This window comes from Rhipicephalus sanguineus, chromosome 3 (assembly GCF_013339695.2).
Source record: "Rhipicephalus sanguineus isolate Rsan-2018 chromosome 3, BIME_Rsan_1.4, whole genome shotgun sequence".
Classification (NCBI taxonomy): Eukaryota; Metazoa; Arthropoda; class Arachnida; order Ixodida; family Ixodidae; genus Rhipicephalus; species Rhipicephalus sanguineus.
This window is the reverse complement of record NC_051178.1, coordinates 218,799,304-218,819,310: the sequence shown is the minus strand read 5'-3', so window position 1 is coordinate 218,819,310 and position 20,007 is coordinate 218,799,304.

Here is a 20,007-nt window from a genome sequence, read left to right as displayed (position 1 = left end):
CCGACGGAAAAGATGACGCTGGAGCGAGGTGGAATGGTGACCTGGTCTTCCAGCACATTCAAGGCGTGCTTTCTTGGCGGAGTGTGCGGCGGTAGTGCCTTTTCCGTGGACAGGGTTATTGACTTAGACCTCAGGTCGATGATTGCACCATGAAGGCCTAAGAAGCCCATACCAAGGATGACATCTCTCGAGCAACGCGGCAGGATTACGAAGTTCGCGGGATAAATCCGGTTGTTAATGGTGAGTCTCGCTGTGCAGATTCCTTCCGGGTTTACGAGGTGACCTCCAGCTGTCCGGATTTCGGGGCCTTCCCAGGCTGTCCTAACGTTCTTCAGCTTCGTGGCGAACGGTCCACTGATGACAGAATAGTCGGCTCCGGTGTCGACGAGGGCTGAGACGCTGTGGCCGTCGATAAGAACGTCGAGGTCGCTAGTTCGTCGTCTTGCGTTGCAGTTAGGTCGTGGCGTCGGGTCACGGCTAAGTCGGTTTGTTCCGCTGCTTCCATGTTGCGTCGTCAGGTCTACTTCGGTCCGCGAGGTTTCGTCGTCAGGGGTTCGCGTCGTGTCCTGAAGCCTTCGTCGTGGCGGCGGCGTCGGCGGCGGAGGGTCTTCGGTATTTCGTCGTACAGCAACCGCACCTCCATCGGTTGCTGTCCTTAGTTTTCCGGATGCGGGCTAGGTGACCGGCCCCGGGTTGGGCCAGTGTATGGTCGGCGTTGGGGAGAGGCGTAGCGGCCTGGCGACGGCAATCGGGAAGGTCCTCGGGGGGTCCACTGCGTTCCTGCCAGGTAGTCGGCGATGTCACGTGGTCGTTCCCCCTGCTCTGGACGTGGCGCGTCGACGGCGAACCCACGCAGTCCCATCTGTCGATAATGGCAGCGGCGGTAGGTGTGGCCGGCTTCTCCGCAGTGGTAGCAGAGTGGACGATGGTCGGGGGCGCGCCAAACGTCGGTCTTCCTCGGTGTGTATCGCTGACCGGCTGGCGGGAGGTATGACGTCGGTGGTGGCGGCGGTGGTGCCTGGCGGCGGAACTGCTGGGGCGGCGCGACGTCTTGACGTGGGCGAGGAGGGGGGGCGTTGCGTCGGGCTGCAGCAGCATAGCTCAGTGCTTGCAGCTGCGGCGGTGCCGGTTGAGGAACACCCAGTGATTGTTGGATTTCCTCGCGTACAACGTCCGCAATCGACGTCACTTCGGGCTGTGCAAAAGGTGCGAGCTTTCGCAGCTCCTCTCGCACGATGGCTCGGATCGTTTCGCGCAAGTCGTCGGAGCCGAGGGCATGAGCTGCTGCGCTGTCTTGGAATGCGCGGCGATTGTACTGCAGAGTGCGCATCTCGAGCGTCTTCTCGATTGTTGTTGCCTCCGCGAGGAATTCTTGGATGGTCTTTGGTGGGTTTCTGATTAGTCCCGCGAAAAGCTCCTGCTTGATTCCTCGCATGAGGAAGCGAACTTTCTTCTCCTCGGGCATCTCAGGGTCTGCGTGGCGGAACAGTCTCGTCATTTCTTCTGTGAAGAGTGCCACGTTTTCGTTTGGCAGCTGCACGCGGGTTTCGAGCAGAGCCTCGGCCCTCTCCTTGCGGACAACGCTGGTGAATGTTGCCAGGAACCTGCTGCGAAAAACGTCCCATGTTGTCAGGGTTCGCTCTTGGTTCTCGAACCATGTTCTAGCTGCGTCCTCCAAGGCGAAGTAGACATGCTGTAGCTTGTCTTCACTGGTCCAGGCATTGAAAAGGGCGACTCGGTCGTAGGCTTCGAGCCAGCTTTCCGGGTCTTCGAACGACGATCCGCGGAAGGTTGGCGGCTCCTTGGGCTGGCGAAAAAGGAGTGGCGCAGGCTGCACGTGGTCGGTCATCGTCGCTGTGGTCGATGTTGAGATCTGCGGCTGCCTGGGTTTTTCGGGAAGGAGCCCGTGCTCTGGCTGCAGTCCCTTCTGCCTGCGGCTTGTTCGACGATCCGGGATTTCCTTGCCATCGTCCTCGTCGCGGCTTGGGCTTGGGTCAGCGCTCCGTGGTGGCGTCCGGATCATGAAGCAGCACCTCCACCAGATGTCACGTGGTCGTGACGTCGACGAAGACGGCAGTCGGCGTTTGCAGGATGAAACTGTTTATTTGGCCGAACTTGTGGCCGGAAAATGAGAACTAGAACTACAGCAATACACGCTGTACAATGATAGCGGCGGACAGGGCGTCGTCCGTCGATCAACTGACAAGCGGTCAAGCGCGTCGGCTTTTATACAGGCGCTATGGAACTTTCCAGCAATATCGCTGGTGGCGGCGTTATCTTTCGACAAAGCTGGAACATTCGCGTGCGGCGCGCAATCTTAACAAAACCATCTACCAAAATCGTGAAGCTTCTCGAACACTGCTTCGGGGCCAGCGTCGAGCGTTGATAACCGTCCTTGCTGGTCAAACTCGAACACATCAAAATAAAAGAAGAAGCGGGCGTGGCAATATTACGATTTTTTAAGTATATCTACGGGGATGCATGTATGTATGTATTTGTGTATTCATGCATTACATGTATAAGTCTGTATTTTATCTTGACATAATTTGCCAATGTGACTGGTTTTTTGCATTGCTATTTTTCACATACTTGTTCAGTTTTATCGCTTATTTGTTGCTTTTTCTGCTGAGAGGAGACAAAATATTTGAGTGTATTTATTTTGAACAATGCGTTTCTTTAGGTTGTAGATACTTTGTATAAACTGATGCCAGATATTTCTGATGTTGTATGACTTTTGTTGTATTGCAATGTATACACGCAATAAACACAAAGAGTGTCCAGATGGCCTCACATTAAATCACAGCATCTAGAAGTCATGAACACATCTCTTTATATACAGTTTTTTGAGGGATTGTTCTACTGCGAGCAATACATATATAAACGAATTCCACCGGACATACATCACGAAAATGCGGTGGCGCTGTCGCCGGGCGTTTAGTTTCGCGCGGTAGGCAAAAGCCGCTGTGCCTGCCGCAGCTGCTGCCGTGTTTTCGCTGGTGCGTGCGCTGTTTGCCGTAGAGCAACAAAGAAAAAACGGTGTACCGACGAGCTGCGTTACGGTTACTTACGCCGTAAGGCACAAAAGAGGCAGAATGTCCGCTTTCTTTTTACGAAGAGCGTCGCAAGGCATTGGCCGCAGCTGCTAAACATGAGACCTTGTCTGCGACGCAGGCTCATAGGTTTTGTGAGAAAAGTTGAGCGGTTTGCGGAGCTCGTTTTACCTAAAACGATGGACTTTGTCAAAAGTGCGCCATTGTAACGTCCCGCACAGCAGTTTTTCGCATAAGCCTTGTGTGGAGCGACAGTGGAACCATGTTTACCTCAGCGCAAAAATACGTAAGCGCTGTGGATAGCTTTGTATTATGCGGAGAATTCATCGCGATTGAAAAATGTGGAAGCCGGAGGGGTCAGAAGGATTTTGCAGTAGGCACGTGAACTAACGGTGTGGCTCGGTTCATTAACGCGGATGAAAGCACGACTTCGGCTATTCCATGTTTTATGCGGCTGCGATAATACACGCAACACAAGTGCATTGGACGCGGCTGTTCTGGCTGCGATACGCATTATGACATTCCCATGCCTTTCAGACTCCGCAGGGAAACTAAAAGCATGAAATGTTCCGAGTCTGTTTACGGACTGCAGGCCTTCGCGGTCTCGACTTGAGCGTATGGGCAGAGCCGCGACCCGCGGTTGCATGTCTAAATATCTGTCAGGTTTGCCATGGCGAACCTGAGAGATATGTAGCAGCCTTATCCATGGCATGTAGTAATTGTTTAATACGTTATCGCAGCTGCATCGCCGATTAAAGCGTCACCGAGATCGCCCTTCTCGTTTGAATGAGTAACTAAACCGGCAAATTTGTTTATGTGCGAGGATTTACCGGCACGATTATGGACCTAGCTGTTCGTAATATTTTACTCCGCGCATTTTCATACCGCAGCAAAGATCGTCTTGCGGGGATATGAGGTCCGTTCTTGCATTAGTAAACAAATTGAAATGTACGTACACGTGTGACGTAGACTACAGCAACGTCGATGACATTTCGCGAATCAGCCACATTCGTGGCGTCAAGATACCTGATGTTATGCTGAGGTTATCAGAGGTAGAGTTGCTCGTCAACATAGTTTTTATACGTTCAATTCAGAGTTATTCTTGGGGCCACGAGAACTTCCTCTGTCGCGGCGGCCCCTTGTAAACACGCGGGAGTGAGGCGCCCCGACTCGCAGTTCTCGGAGGCACCTTTGCAGCTGCTGTGCCAGTTGTCACGTGGTCATAGAGGGCGGTAGTGAGCTTTGAGCTGGGCGGAGCCTACGCGTCGCTACAAGCGCCTCAGTATGTCGACGGCGCCTACCCCTGTTTACAAACATGCTACAAGTATATGCGTGTGTGTGTGTGACGCTAGATGATGGAGACGTGGTTCGGCTCACAAGCCATACTTTACTGCATTTTCCATCTGATCCATCGTCACCTGCACCCTTCTCAGGCACAAAAGCACCCTGAGCGCCAGTTTTAGGGTGCGAATGATGCAAGGACCCAAGAAAAGGGTGTATTTTTCAAATGAATCATTCATGGGTGCTAAAGGGTGTTGCAAAGGGTGTTAAAACGTAAAAGCACCCTTTTACACCCTTTTCGGTGTAAAATTTTTTACTGTGTACGCTCTACGTCTTGGAGGTGAGTTGTTGACTTGCCATTTATTGGCCTTTGTGGTTGTAGCTCGTGCCGCTAAAATCGATCTGTTGTCATATGCTCACGCTCAGCAATATCCGAGACGAGGACGCCTCGAGTAAAGGTGGGAACAGGGCTGGGCAAAGATACTTTGAAATTGTATCGCGATACGATACAAGATACTCAGGCAAGAAGTATTGTAGATACAGATACAAGATACTACCGTAATAATTGTATCCGATACGATACTTTCAATTGTATCTTAAGATACTTCGATACATTCGCAAATTTGTCATTATAGACCCCCATAACGTAGTAGCGACCGCCTATGCATGAAAAGGTTTGCTTGAAAATGCCTTTAATGGGACCAATTTGATTTCATTTTAATGAAATGTCTGTTAGTATCTCAAAAGTTTTGTCCTTCTTGCTCAAAGTGCATCAGTTTACTTCCGACAGAACTTATTGGGGTTTGTTTTGGCTGCTTAACAGGACAGCTCTTCACTGACAGCGGCTCTTGCTTGTAAGCTTTGTAATTGATGGGGAGACGCTGCTCAGCTTGCCGACCAGCTAGCGGGTCGCCATCTAATCACAAGAACTTCAATAAGAAGCGTTCGCACGATGGCGCAAATACCGGTGTAGAGTTTTACCTTGTCTATTAAACACCGTTTACGCAATACCGAATCGCCGGTGTACAGCAGCAACGACGCTGCTAGCGACATATTTTGTGACGCATTGTGTATACTTAAAGCTCATAAAACTGCAGTTAATTTTCATATTCTACTTATCTGCTGGCGTAAAGCGTTCGTTATCAATATACTCACTAATGTGCAATCTTTTAACATTTTTTCTTCAACGAGAGAACATGTGCCCCCCAGAAATGATACCTATTGTATTGTCACACGGTGGTGACGATGAAGAAGGCGGCAGTCACTCTGATAGAGACGAAACTGCGCACTGGGCAAGCATGTGCCCAGAAACTAACTCGCGGCAATAAAAGTCGTGGGCCTTCCGTATTCTGATTATCGGCGGAAAGCGTGCTCTTTTATATATCAGCGACCGAACCTTCCAGCGTTACCGCTGGTGCTCCCGTAAGCTCATCAATGAACTAGAGTGCTCGCGCCCCGCGCATAATTGTAATAATAATTGTTGCGGTTTTGCATCACAAAACCACGATATGATTATCATGGACGCCGTAGTGGAGGGCTCCGGAAATTTCGACCACCTGGGGTTCTTTAACGTGCACCTAAACCTAAGTACACCAGCCTCTAGCATTTCGCCTCCATCGAAATATGGTCGCCGCAGCTGGGATTCGCGCGTAATCTTAACGGAACAATCTCAAACAATCGCGAAGATTTCGAAACATCGCGGCGCGGCTTGAGCCGAGCGCTGCTAATATTTCTTTTGTGGTTTAAACTTGATCACACCAAAATAAAGAAATAAGAGTGCGTGGCAGTGTACTTGCACAAATCGTCGCAGGACACCGCTGTTATTCACGCTATTGCCACCTACAGCTCCGATTACCTGGCGATTAGTAATAGTAAAAAAATAATTAGAGAGGCCTCAAAAAGAAAACCAAATATACGTAAATAAAATAGAAAAGCCGTTCTGTATCAAACATTCATCGTGAATAAGTAATGAAACACGATACAAGCGGCACCCCTAATAGCTATGACAATTAAGCATGAAGTATCGTCAGCTTGCCTGTTAATGTAAGACAATAAAAGGACTTAGTGCATATGCAAAATTCACTGAAACGGCTCGCTGGGAGGCTCACGAGAAAAACGGATCATTTAGTATAGCAATCCCCTTCCTAACGACTTTAAGGTGGGTCCTAATATTTCCATTACTATAGTGTAAACTCAATTTTGCCGTTTTACTAAGCAGGTACTGTATACTGAGTGCGCGCCCACATAATTACATATTTATTTTCAAAATCACCTTGGCGGACAGTAAACTCAAGTGAAATATAAATGTGTAAACAGTAGCAGAAATAAAGCAGACTGTTCAAAGTAAGGATAAAGCAGAGAGCTTATTTTGGCAGCACGTTACAAGAGACCTGTGACCAGACCGAAAAAAAAAAACACAGTTAAGAGCCTTAGGTAATATACGGGATGCAAGAGGACAACTAAGAAAGCACTTGTGCTAACAATCAAATTATTCATCAAATCAAATCAAAGTACGTGGGCCTCAAGTATTTTCGCCTCCATCGAAAATGCGACCGCCGCGGCCGGGACTCTATCGCCAGCAGGAAGAAAAAAATTCGGCAGATCCCACCTACCGTGGGAATCGATGTTATGCGAAGCATGGGCACGAAGGTGGCTGTGTCGCAAGTTTTCACATTGAGCGAGACGTTACGGAATGACGCTAGAGAAATGTGCAAATGATATACGCAGACACATGTTTTGAAGAGTCGAACATGTGTTATATAACTAGTTGTTTACAGTTGCTTAACGATGCCAACAGCAACATAGGTGTTACCAACACCTGACGCAGTAAGCTGATATGTATTGCTTATATTCTTCAATACTCGATAGCGCGAATTCGAATAGGACAATGAAAGAACACAGATGCACAGGACAGGCGCTACTCGCAACTAAGCTTTATTCAGAAAAGTTTCCCTAGATATATACACAGCCGAGTGGCACGAGCAGGCACACTGCACGTACGTTACAGTCACAGTTGCAGTTCTTACAGTTGCGTTACAGTTGTTATATGCTTATACTTATTCGTTATGACGGAGAACGCACGCACGTTTCACAAACCTGTATGTATGTGTGGAAGGGGTCCTTGGTAGTTCTTGAATGAGGTCATCATCAACCTGATCAGGGAGCACCAGCAGCTGGACAGGACTTGTTATCGGATCCGTTCGTGATCGCGGCTACGAACGGTCTAAGTGTAATGAAATGCGAGGTATAGTAGAGCCAGTTGAAACGCAGATGGCTCTTGCGAAGAAGTGATCTATGATGCCTCCTGTCCTGGACGTTGCACCAAGGTCTTGTGATGCACTGTCCACATCCAAGCCGTCTTTTATGCCATCTAAGAACCACGCGTTGTTGGGTTTCATAAATCAATGCTGAAGTAACCGGTAGTCACGAGGTACATGGTCCTCTCGGCAGGGTTATTATAGGAAGCATTGACCCCGGTTTTTTAGTAATCCACATGGTGGAAGTTGCGGACCACGTGGACGAGTGGATGGTAGCCCAGCGTCTTTCAGGGGTGCTCTGTCGACAGTTCCTTAACTTTTCTTGCGTCCGCCGCTGTGGTATAGCGGTTACGGTACTCGGCTGTTGACCCGAAGGTCGCGGGTTCGATCCCGGCTGCGGCGGTCGCATTTTGATGGGGGCAAAATGCTAGAAGCCCATGTACTGTGCCATGTCAGTGCACGTTAAGGAATACCAGATAGTCAAAATTTCCGAAACCCTTCACTACAGCGTCTCTCATAGTCATATCGTGGTTTTGGGACGTAGAACCCCAGCAATCACTGTTGTTATCACTTTCTTTCCGTGTCAGTGTGTATGTTCGCGGTTACTGCGTTGGCTGAGATTATGTTATCACCTGAGGCACATACCCGCATAACACGAACTCTGGTATACGGGTATGTGCCACACGTGACTGAGGGAAAGGATTTCATGACGTACGCGACAGGTATTTTGCGTTATTCACGTCATAATCAGTGAATCGTGTTCGTTATACACTCATCCTATCCTGTACGAATTTTGGTATATTACAACCTATGCAGACGAACAGGAGAGCGCCCATACGTAGGCGGCTAGATAGATAGATAGATAGATAGATAGATAGATAGATAGATAGATAGATAGATAGATAGATAGATAGATAGATAGATAGATAGATAGATAGATAGATAGAAACGCTCAAAGTGCGAGATGTTCGCTAAGAAATGCTTCGCATTTAAAAGTTGTGGTGCACGAAGATATCTTCTGTTAGGTAAACGCTTGCTCTATTAGATCTAGCATCGGTACTAGTGGTGCTGTAGTTAGGATCCTATTTGCACATAAGTCAATCGCATGTAAGTCTAACTTACATCTATAAAATCCTTCAAATCACTGATGTGTAAACGCCACGAGACGCAAAGCGACCCTATGCTTCAGATTTCGTAACGAAGCACCACGCAGGACAGCGGCATCAGAATATGCGTTGTGGTCCGCGGCGCTGTGCAGTGGATCAGGGTAAGTGCCGTGGCACTGGCACAGGTAAAAAGAAAAAAAATTCTGAAAAAATCGAGGGCGTCAGCAAAGCATAGACGTTCGCGCGCTTGTTCTGTCGAGACTGCGCGAGCGCTGTCATGTTACTGTGCTCAACCAAAACGGACGCGCACGCCTCATCGCCTGCCCTCACTGGTGGACTCTGCCAGAAAGATAGAATTATGTCACAGCCCTTAGTTTTATTCAGGCGGTTTAGTGGGACCAGTACCAACTTGAGAAGCGGAATTGAGCCAGCGATTATTGTTTCGTACGGTGGTGTTCCTATAGGAGTATCTTGTATCTTAAGATACACATACAATATTGAATGTATCGGAAATACAGATACAGATACTCATCTTGCGAGACGTATCGCGATACAGATACAAGATACCCAAAGTTATCTAAGATAGTATATAAGATACATGTATCTTCGATACTGCCCAGCACTGGGTGGGAAAATGTGCGGGTTACGCCGACGTTTTCGTTACATCCCCGCACTACGATGATTTAATTGGTATGATTCTTACCCTTGCGGATCGTATTGTGCATTTTTTGTGAGGCGAAGTTCAAAGCGAGCGCAAAAAATGCAGCATTTACGGAAATCGCGGGAATGATCGTGTAGGTCGTGTTTACAACTCGAGCTTGTGGTTTTCGTTTCGCGCTGATAACTTGGCCGCAGTTGTCGCATTACGCTTTATTCTGCACCTGCGCGAGGAATTAAGGACAAGAATATTGCGATTGCCAGCAGCGTTCGGGCTTGTCAGTGCCGGAGCGCAGCCGCTCCATGTGTCCCTTAGTGCTGGCGCCGTTAGGTGAGCCTCTGTTTACGCTGCCGGTATGCCGTTGCGCCGAAAGACGAGACAATCTACCGTGACATCGTGGCGCGCTGCAGCTTTCACGCGTGTGATCACCGTCGGACGAAAATGCATCTCCTCCGCGGTGTCTGATAAAAGGCACGAGCAGCCCGAGAAGGGAACTCAAGGGAACTCAAGCAGCATGTAATTTTTTTTCCGGAAAGCTATTTAGAAACCACGGCTCGGGAACGCGTTATCAGAAAATCTGCTTTTCCTAAATTAGGTTAGGACAAAATTTCTCCTGTAGAACGATGGTAGGATATTTACTTAAATTAGGTTTTACAAACTTTTACGTTTTCGTGTTTTTTTATACAGCCTTTAATATGGGCAATATGGTCTATATTGTTGATTTTTAATAGAAAGATAACATTTAGTGATATATGATAGTTTGTATTAACTCATTGTCAAGAAGTTTTACTATAGGTAAAAAATAATTTGAGATGTATATATTGTGAAATAATGTGTGCAGCTGGCGACAAATTTGCGAAAAATTTGTTTTTGCACATTTAGCATTGAGGTGGTCCTAGTAAAAATATGGTAAATAACGCATTTACTAGTAAGCTTCATTGGCTACTGATTGAGAAAGTTTAGAAAATAGTTAGTTGTGTTCTGCCTGCCTGTGTGCTTGCGCGTGTTTATGCCTCGTAGCAATGCGTCCTAGCGGCATGCACAAGCAGCACGGACATGCGGAAGATTTAGACATGATAAGCAGCTTTGTCCGTGCTTATTTCAATGATCTACTAGTGCGTCTTAGCCTGAGCCAACGAGAAAGTCCAACTATACTAGAGTGCATGTGGTCGCCGCATGCAGCTCTCCGCTGACCGCTCAAATAGTGTGCTTTTACAGCACCGGGAAGTAATACCGATGTGTGGGACACCCCGTTACTTATGCGCTAAGATTTAGAAGTGGGAAGGACACTACGATTAGAAAAAAGATCTTATAAACATAAAAAACAGGATAAGATGCAGTCATGAACCAACACATTCATATTTAAGTGACCATGTTTTACTATTGACCATGTGTTGGTTCATAACTGCAACTTATTCACCATGGAACATATCCTTTTTTTCATTTTGATAGATCGTTTTGTTAATCATAGTGTTCTTCCCACTTCTCAATCCTAGCGTATAGGTAATGTGCTGCTGCGTAAGCACACTATGCGAGCAGTCAGGGGCATGTGGTTAAACGCACTCTATGTAGGGGCGGGATTCATGTTTACTCAGGCTAACACTCAACAGTAAATCACTTAAATAGGCACGTACAAAGCTGCTGACGTTGTCAAAATGTTCCTCGTGTCCGCGCAGCTTGTACATGCCGCTAGGACGCATTGCTACGAGGTATAAACGCGCGCAAGCACAGAAACTGGCAGAACACTTATAAATATTTTTCTTGCTTAAAACAAAAAATTATTTTATGACGGTTACTAGCAAATGCGTTATTTACCATATTTTTACTAGGACCACCTCAATGCTAAGTTTACGACCAAACATGTGCAAAAACAAACTTTTTTGCAACTTTGTCGCCAGATGTACACATCATTTCACACTATATACATCTCTCCTCTCATTACTTTTTACCTACAGTAAAACTTCCTGATAATGAGTTAATACAGACTCTCCACTCCATATTTCCGCATTCACAAGTGAACTGAATATCAAGTTTTACGAAGTTTAAGTGGCTGAGTAAGCTTGACTTGCGATGTCACTGTATGTCATGTAGTTGAGGAATTAACAAAAGAAGGGACTAAAGGGCTCGTTTTTCTTTGTTAAGCAACTTTAATGACAACTAACAGACAGCCAAGCCAAGAAAAGTATTGGGGACGTTATTTCTAGCAACTATGACATAAATGTGAAGAAACTAAAGTGGATGAAAAGAAAACTTGCCACCAGCAGGGACCGAATATGCAACCTTCGAATAATGCATCTGATGCCCTACCGATTGAGCTACGGCAGCGGTCTTCCTCCTGCTCATTTTATCGAGTATATCTGTGCATATCGGTCGATGCTGGCAGCACGTTGTCTTTTTGTCCACTTTAATTTTTTTTAATTACTACAAATAACATCCCCTATAGCTTCCTTGACTTGATTGTTTGTTGGTTTTCATTAATGCACTTGAGAAAAACTTTTCGTTTCATGTAAAATGTGATGAGGCGCCCGCATTTTTACGATTACGTTGGCCACGTTCGCTGAGGCTGAGGCCCTCATTGGAGCATCACCATGGAAAACAGAGCCCTCAGCTCATTTCGCCAAAAACGAAAAGTCTCTCAGGTGCAATCGACCACAAAAGAATACGGGCCACACAAGCATGTGATGAAATTGCCGTATACACTGTCTAGGGGCAAGCCATCCGCTGTCGAGAGCATAGCTGTGGCCACGCATTCTCCAGAGCAGCTCTCTCGACAGCAGATGGCTCACCACTAACAGCGCAGATGGCAATTTGAGCACGTGCTCCCGTGGTCCATATTCTTTCGTGGCCGACTGTATGTGAATTATAGTGACATCACAAGTCAGACATCCACCTAAACTTAGTGCATATTCAGTTCACTTGCCAATGAATCACTCCCATTCCTTCGATGTATGAGTAACCGAAACAGGAGACGAAAGTTCTCTATCAACCACAAAGGAACACATTCACACCGCCACGTGCATTTCAGTTTGAGCCATCTGGTAAGCCAAAATCATGAGTTGTGAATACCTTATTCAGAACAAATGAAAAGCATTGTAAGTTGGAATCTGACAGAAACAAATGAAGTGTGATTTTCACTGAACTCAAAAAAAAAAAAAAAACAGCCTGCCCACATCTCTTCCTTCATAAGACAACCTGGCAAAAGAAAGCATGTCCAAGAACAATGCTCAAAAGCAAGTATCTTGTATTAATTTATCTCTCCCCTATGTATAGATACCAGTGCAGCCAGCTGAATTGTAAAGAAATATATAGATATCATCCTTCTACTGACCCCCAAAATCCTTGCTACAACATATAGTAGAAGTAAAGGGGTTATCTACCAAACCAGTTCAGACTGTCAAGCAGCATACAGTGGGGAAAATAGAAAAAAAAACAGCAGGAGCATCATCACAACAACGATGTCAGAACCTACATTGGACAACGCGACGCCTTAGCCAAACATTCAGAGTAGGCAAGCCACAAAATTGGTTTCTGAGCAACTGAAGCTAGCCACCGAGACCTACCAGCAAAATCAACTATCTTTAAATCTTGGTAATTCAAAATTTCTAGAACAGTTCGAACCGCTCAAAATAAAACCTGCCCATCATTTATATGCGTGCTCTTCACATACGCAAGATAGTGAGGCCATTAATGTCATTAATGTGTACTGTCAGCCCTCTCTGACATCCTAGTCACACTAACTGATAAACCAACCAGCCAAACTGCCTTCAGAAGCAGTTTGGTTGGTTTCTGAGCGTAAAAAAATTTGGCAGATCCCACGTACCGTGGGAATCGATGTTATGCGAAGCATGCGCGGGATGGTGACTGTGGCGTAATTTTTCACATTGAGCGAAACGTTACGGAATGACGCTAGAGAAATGTGGAAGTGGTATACGCACACTCATACGATGAAGAATCGCAAATCTATTATATGACCAGTTGTTTACAGTTGCGCAGCGATGGAAACAAACACATGGGTGTTACCAACACCAGAAGCGGTAAGCTGATATGTAGTGCTTATATTCATCAATACTTGGTAGCGCGAATCTGAACAGGACAAAGAAGGTCAACAGACGCACAGGACAGGCGTGACTCGCAACTAAGCTTCATTCAAGAAAGTTTCCCTAGATATATACACAGCCGAATGGCACGCACAGGCGCACTGCACGTACGTTACAGTCACAGTTACATATGCTTATACTTGTCCGTTATGACGGAGAACGCACGCACGTTTCACGAACCCGTGTGCATGTGTAGAAGGGGTTCTTGACAGTTCTCGAGCCAGTTCATCATCACCGTGATCAGTGGGCACCTGCAGCTGGACCGGACTTGTTAATCGGATCCGTTCGTGATCGCGGCTACGAGGGGTCTAAGTGTAGGGAAGTGCGAGGTATAGTACAGCTGGTGGAAATCCTGAATGCCTCTTCCGATGAAATGATCCATGATGCCTCCTCTCGTGCACATGGCAGCGAGGTCTTTTGATGCCCTCTCCACATCCAATCCGGCTTTCACGCAGTATAAGGACCAAGCATTTTTGAGTCTTGATAAATAAATGTTGAAGACACCGATAATGATGAGAGGCCTGGTTCTCTCAGCAGATTTATTGTAGGAAGCATTGATGCCGGTTTTTGCGTAATCCAGGGGGTTCACGTTGTGGACCACGTGGACGAGTGGATGGTAGCTGAGCGTCTTCCAGGGGTGTTCTGTCTTCAGTTTCCTCACTTTCCTTGCGTCCGCCGCGGTGGCGTAGCGGTTAAGGTGCTCGGCTGCTGACCCGAAGGTCGTGGGTTCGATCCCGGCCGCGGCGGTCGCATTGCGATAGAGGCAAAATGCTAGATGCCCGTGTTCTGTGCGATCTCGGTACACGTTAAAGAATACCCAATGGTCAAAATTTCCGGAGCCATTCCCTACGGCGTCTCGCATATCATATCGTGGTTTTCGGACATAAAACCCCAACAATTATTATTATGATCACTTTCCTTGCGTGTAAATGTGTGTGTTCGCGGTTACTGTCTTGGTTGAGACTCTGTATCACCTGTGGCACATGCCCGCATAACATTAACTCTGGTTTACGGGTATGTGCCACACGTGACTGAGAGAAAGGGTTTCATGACGTACGCGACAGGTACTTTGCGTTATTCATGTCATGACCAGTGAATCGTGTTTGTCATGCACTGATCCCCTTCTAGGCCAATTTTGGTATATTACAAGTTATGGAGGCGACCAGGAGAGCGCCCAGACGTAGGCGACTAGATAGATAGATAGAAAGATAGATACGTAGATAGAAACGGCCAAAGTGCCTGAGGTTCGCTAAGAAATGCTTCGCATTTAAAATATTTTGGGTGCTGAATGGTAAAGTTCCTTTCATCATTGCAGGAACAACAGTCCTGCCTCTCTTCAATATCTGAAGAGCACATTATGCCATCAAGAAAATACTCACTGCTGAAACAACAACACACGTTAGCAGCAAGCGGAAGAGTAAGGTATCTGCAGTTCAAGCAGTGCAAAGGTAAGAACTCGACGTGGGTAATCTATCGCTTGCCTGTATTTCCCAACGAAGACATTTGTATGCATTTTAGGGCTTTTACGTTGTTATGCAACATTGTTGCACGACTAGTGCAGCCGTTAAGCAGCTAACAGCTGCGCCAAATTGTGCTGAGAGTGGTCTTTCCTGCTTTTCCTCTACCAAACAGCATTTTTGACAAAAAACAAAAATGCTCCAAGCTTACACCATCGAGGCACGAAAGCTGGCCAACTCGTAAAATTTAATTGAAGACCTAAAGCATTGTTTTGGTGAATAACTGTCATAGTGGTGAATATAGCCGGTGCCATCCATAGCAGCTGCAGGTTTAATTATGTTGCGTTTCTCTCTGGCTGGTGTTGTGATACTGCGCAGCTATTTTCTCGGGCTACTGTGATGGCGAGCCTCATAAAGAGGCTTTTCAGGTGAAAAAGCAGCTTCGGTTAATGTTTCGTTGCAATTTTTTTAGCATAGTGGATGACAGTGCAACATCACTGTATCCAACCCCTGGCTTCAAGAAAAAAAAAAAAGGAAGCCTAACCACTGATGCCTATGGTTGCAATTTAAAGGGATGCTGCAGTGGTTTTACAATTCGGTAAAACTTTGTTGTTAACAAGGACCAACATTATTGTCGACGATGGCGTAATTTTTTTCGCTGTTGTGGCACCAGGATCTTTAAAATACGCGAAAGAAAAGTTCGTCTTGCTCCGCCCACGCGAACGCGCCGAAAGTGTGGGCGTGACCGGAACTACGTCACCGACGGTAGTTTTGGCGACGGTGGTAGAAAATCACGCCATCTCCCGCTATAGGGGACCATGAGGCGATGCGAAGCAGTGTTTCGGCATGTAGAGCCCGCGTTTCAGAGGTGGAGTGGTGAGGGGGAAAGGGGAGAGGGGGAAGGAGAGGGGAGGGGAAAGGGAAATTAGAAAGGGGGATGGTAGGGGAGAGGAGGAGCTGAGAGGGGAAGTGGAGACGGGAAAGGGGGAGGGGAGGTGAGGTGAGTTGGGAGGGGAGAGGGGAGGGTAGAGGAGGAGGGGGAAAGGGAAAGGGGAGAGGGGGAGTGTAGAGGGTGTGCGCATGCGCAGTAAGGGTGGTCACGCCGCACACCACCACCACCGGATTGAACTCCGCTATAAGATGCTTCACATGTAATAACAGGTGGCCCGACGCGCCGCTCCGCCAATGCGCCGCGCGTGTCACGGAGGTGCTTGAGTTGCCGCCGCTTTTCCGCAAGGTGGCAGCAGGTACACTCTGGATAACTGATCACGTAGCGCAAAATTTGACACAGGACAAGAGAGGGGGACGAAGACGAGCGCTTACTTCCAACAAGGTTTATTTCGAGCAGCGTACACATATATACTCTCGAAATGCGAAAAACAAACAAATCATTCAAGAAGCCATTCCGACCTCGTTCTAATCAGCACATGTGCGCATTTTCCATTGACGTAAAAGACCTGTATTATTCGCTGCCTCATGAATCACTTCTTTGTTGTGTGCAAGAATGCATTGATAAGTTAGGTAGTATAGCGTTTCAGAACAGTGCTGGTGTGCCGTCTAGTAGTTTTTTAGAACTTTTATCCGTTTACTTGAGAGCTACCTTTATGCAATGGGACGGGAAGCCCCACCTTCAAAAGGAGGGTATATGCATCGGGTCATGTATTGCTCCAATCTTAAGTGACTTGTTTTTAGCCAAGCTTGACAGAACCGTTTCCGGCGACCTATGTGACAAGCATATCACGCGCATTTTTAGATTTGTTGACGACTTCCTCATTCTTCATGACTGTGACCCCATGTCCTGTGCTCTAGACATTCTAAATTTCATCAAGGAGCGGTTTAAACCCCTCTTGTTAACTTACGAGTTGCCAACTAACAACACTCTAAGATTTTTAGACATAGCCTTTACTTTTCACCAAGACCACACCTGTTGGGCGTACCAGCCCAGGAGCAACAAACCTCTGCTTCCGTATCATTCCGCCCACACAAAACTCGTTAAAAGAGGAATTGTAAACATGTGCTTTCGCAATGCATTAGAAAAGTCTTGCCCCCATCTAATGGCAGCCAGTTTTAAAGAGCAAGCAGAGCGACTTTCGAATGCCGGTTACCCTTCTCACATACAGGTTTCAGTTGCGGAAAGTTTGGTGAAGAAACTTCAGCTCTCGGAACAAGCGCTCCCACATGTTGAGCCAGTAAGGCCTCAGAGGCTTGCTGTAGTCCCGTACTTACATGGAGTCTCCCACAACTTGAAAAAGGTTGGGGAGCGGGCCAATGTGAAGGTGGTTTTTTCTGCCCCGAAAAAGCTGTCGTACTTGTGCACCAAGGATGTTTCAAATGCAAAACGAGGTTGCTCAAAAAAGCACAAAATCCCGTTCGTCACATGCACAGCAAATGCAAACTATCAGATACCCCTTTCATGCGGCAGGAAGTACATAGGACAAACTGGCCGCTGTATTAATGACCGGCTCCGGGAACATGCTTGTAATGTCAAGAATGGTCGCGATGGTTTCCTGGCATTGCACTGCAGCACGTGTGGCTGCAAACCGCTTTTTCATGACACCATTATCGTAGGAAAAAACAGGAATAAAACGACAAGGGAAATTATCGAGGCAGAGAGGATTTGTAGATTAGGGCTGAACTGCATCAGCACTCCCTCTCTCGGGCTTTGTCAAAAAGAATTGTCTTTCCTGAGAAAGTAAGATTTTCGCGCATGGCAACTGTGAGCTTCTTGAATGATTTGTTTGTTTTTCGCATTTCGAGAGTATATATGTGTACGCTCCTCGAAATAAACCTTGTTGGAAGTAAGCGCTCGTCTTCGTCCCCCTCTCTTGTCCTGTGTCAAATTTTGCGCTACGTGATCAGTTATGCATTAGCAACATGCCCAACTTCATACTCTTGTACACTCTGGGCCGATATCTCCGCTCCGGCGCATTTGAAAGCATGCGACCAGTATGCGTCGCGAGCATTTAAGCTGCAATTTACATCTTTAACTTTCGAGAAAGAGATCCGCGGTGTATTTATTACACCAGAGAGGCCTAGAGCAACAATGAAGAGTTGCCGTCGCTTAGAACGGACGCGCCACTAATAAAGGCATGCAAACGCAACCAGCGTTGCAGCCGCGTCTCTTCCTTTCTGCTTGGTCATCTTCGATAAATGCGGAGGCGTCCGTGGGTGGAAGCGTCCGAAGAGCAGGAGTGTCTCTATGTGACGCAACCAGCGTCGCAAAGTCGCAATCAGCCTTCGAGTCGTGATAACGGCCAGATCACTGTGGTCGTGATTAGGTGATCCCACGGCTTGAGATCCGCTCTGATGCGTCGCGTTTGTTGCGCTCTTTCAAACCAACGTGCGCGACCGCATCGGTGTTTCCGCTCACTTTGTAAGCTGGAACCACGGCTGAAACCACGGTGGCTCGATCTGTGCCGCTGATGCTGCGGCCACCATGGGACGAAAATGCTTTGCTCCAAATTGCAAATCTGGCTACAAAACGTGCAAAGAAAAGCTGTGTCTTTTCTCCGCGCCGAAAGAAGAAAAGCGACTGCAGTTGTGGAGAAACGCAATTCCATGGAAGTACCGGCAGCTACAGTCCTCCGACATACATACGATAACGTGAAAACCAAAGGCTTTTTTTTTTTACTCTGTACATTCGCCGGTAGAATTTTGCACGCTTTCGAAAAAAAAAAAAAATACGCACACTTCTCTTGCAATCGGCACCCTGTGACAGTCATATCGAGACTACCCGCCTCGATTAAAAAATTTTAAGCTTCATAAAGCCTGGCGCTCTTACTTTTGCAGTCGAAGCTGACAGACAGCCACTAAAAGCTAGTAACAGCACAAACAACCGTTTAAAGCCACAAAATTAGCTAGAGAAACCGGTTTTTACAGCCCCGCGAGAGATTCCAATGCGCGTCTTTCGGCCCCAAAACTCGTCGCGCACCTAGCGGCGGCCGCGAGCTACTCGAGCAGTACGGTGACGCGCTCGCGGCGCTCGATGGGCCACCTGTTTTGTTCTACCACCGTGGTTTTCGCGGAGCCGTGGCCTCCGTGACTACTTCTGGCTGCGCGCGTTGGTGGAACTGATCGCGAAGGCCATGCTTTTACAGAGCTGATGGCGCAGATGACGCGGCACACCGAAGTTGACGTCACCGCCTTCGCTCAGCAGTTCAAGAAGCCCTGCGGCTGCAGCCGCTGTTTTTTTGCCAAGAAATGCCATTTGCGTTCACTTCTGTGAACTCTTACATTGGTTTTCGTATTCAGCAAGGATCAAACTATGATTACACATTCCCAAGTCATTTTTTTTAAAGTGCTTCAGCTTCCATTTAAGGAGCTTTCATACGACACAATACATAGTTGTCAAGAATAAGCTTTGCGCATTACAGGTGAAGAAACGTACTATATGCCCTCACTGTAAATATGGCTCAGTTGTGCACATACTGAGACATGGTCTGCATTCATAGTTACTCTTAATTTTTTTTGTTGTTGTTGTTTTTATGTCTGCTCTTGAGGCATGCCCTATGTGTAAGCATGCTGCAAGTACAAATTCTAAAAATGGCTTTACACCATGATATACACATGGAAAAGAGCAAGCTGTTAAAACTGAATGAAAATAACCTGGTCATTTATTTGAAATCCAATGTTCAGCAGGCAGATCAGCTTTTATAATACACCAGTATGTGTACTGAAAGGTGACATGCCTGTTTCACCACTGCAGCAGCTCTAAGATGATGATCTGTTTCGAAACGCACCGATATTCTGAAGTGAAACCACTTGAGAATGTCTTGCCTTCCAACTTTCTTAGACATAATTCCATCGTCAAAGCACACTCCATGTGGTGCTTCGCTACCTTGAATAAGTGTGCATCTATTAGCTACAATTGACTTGTTTGTCTAACATGCATTTGTAGTTTTCCATATGTGTCTAGTTACGCTTTGTCCAACAAAAAGATAGAATAAAGCACAAAAGTGGCAGGTTAACTAGCAGAACTAGTCACAGCACAAGTGTGGTTGGAAAGAGGATATGGTAACCATAACAGGGGAAGCCTGTGTGGATATGTGGTTACAAATAGCAATACAAAATGTACTGTGTTCTACTTGAAAAGAAAAAAAGT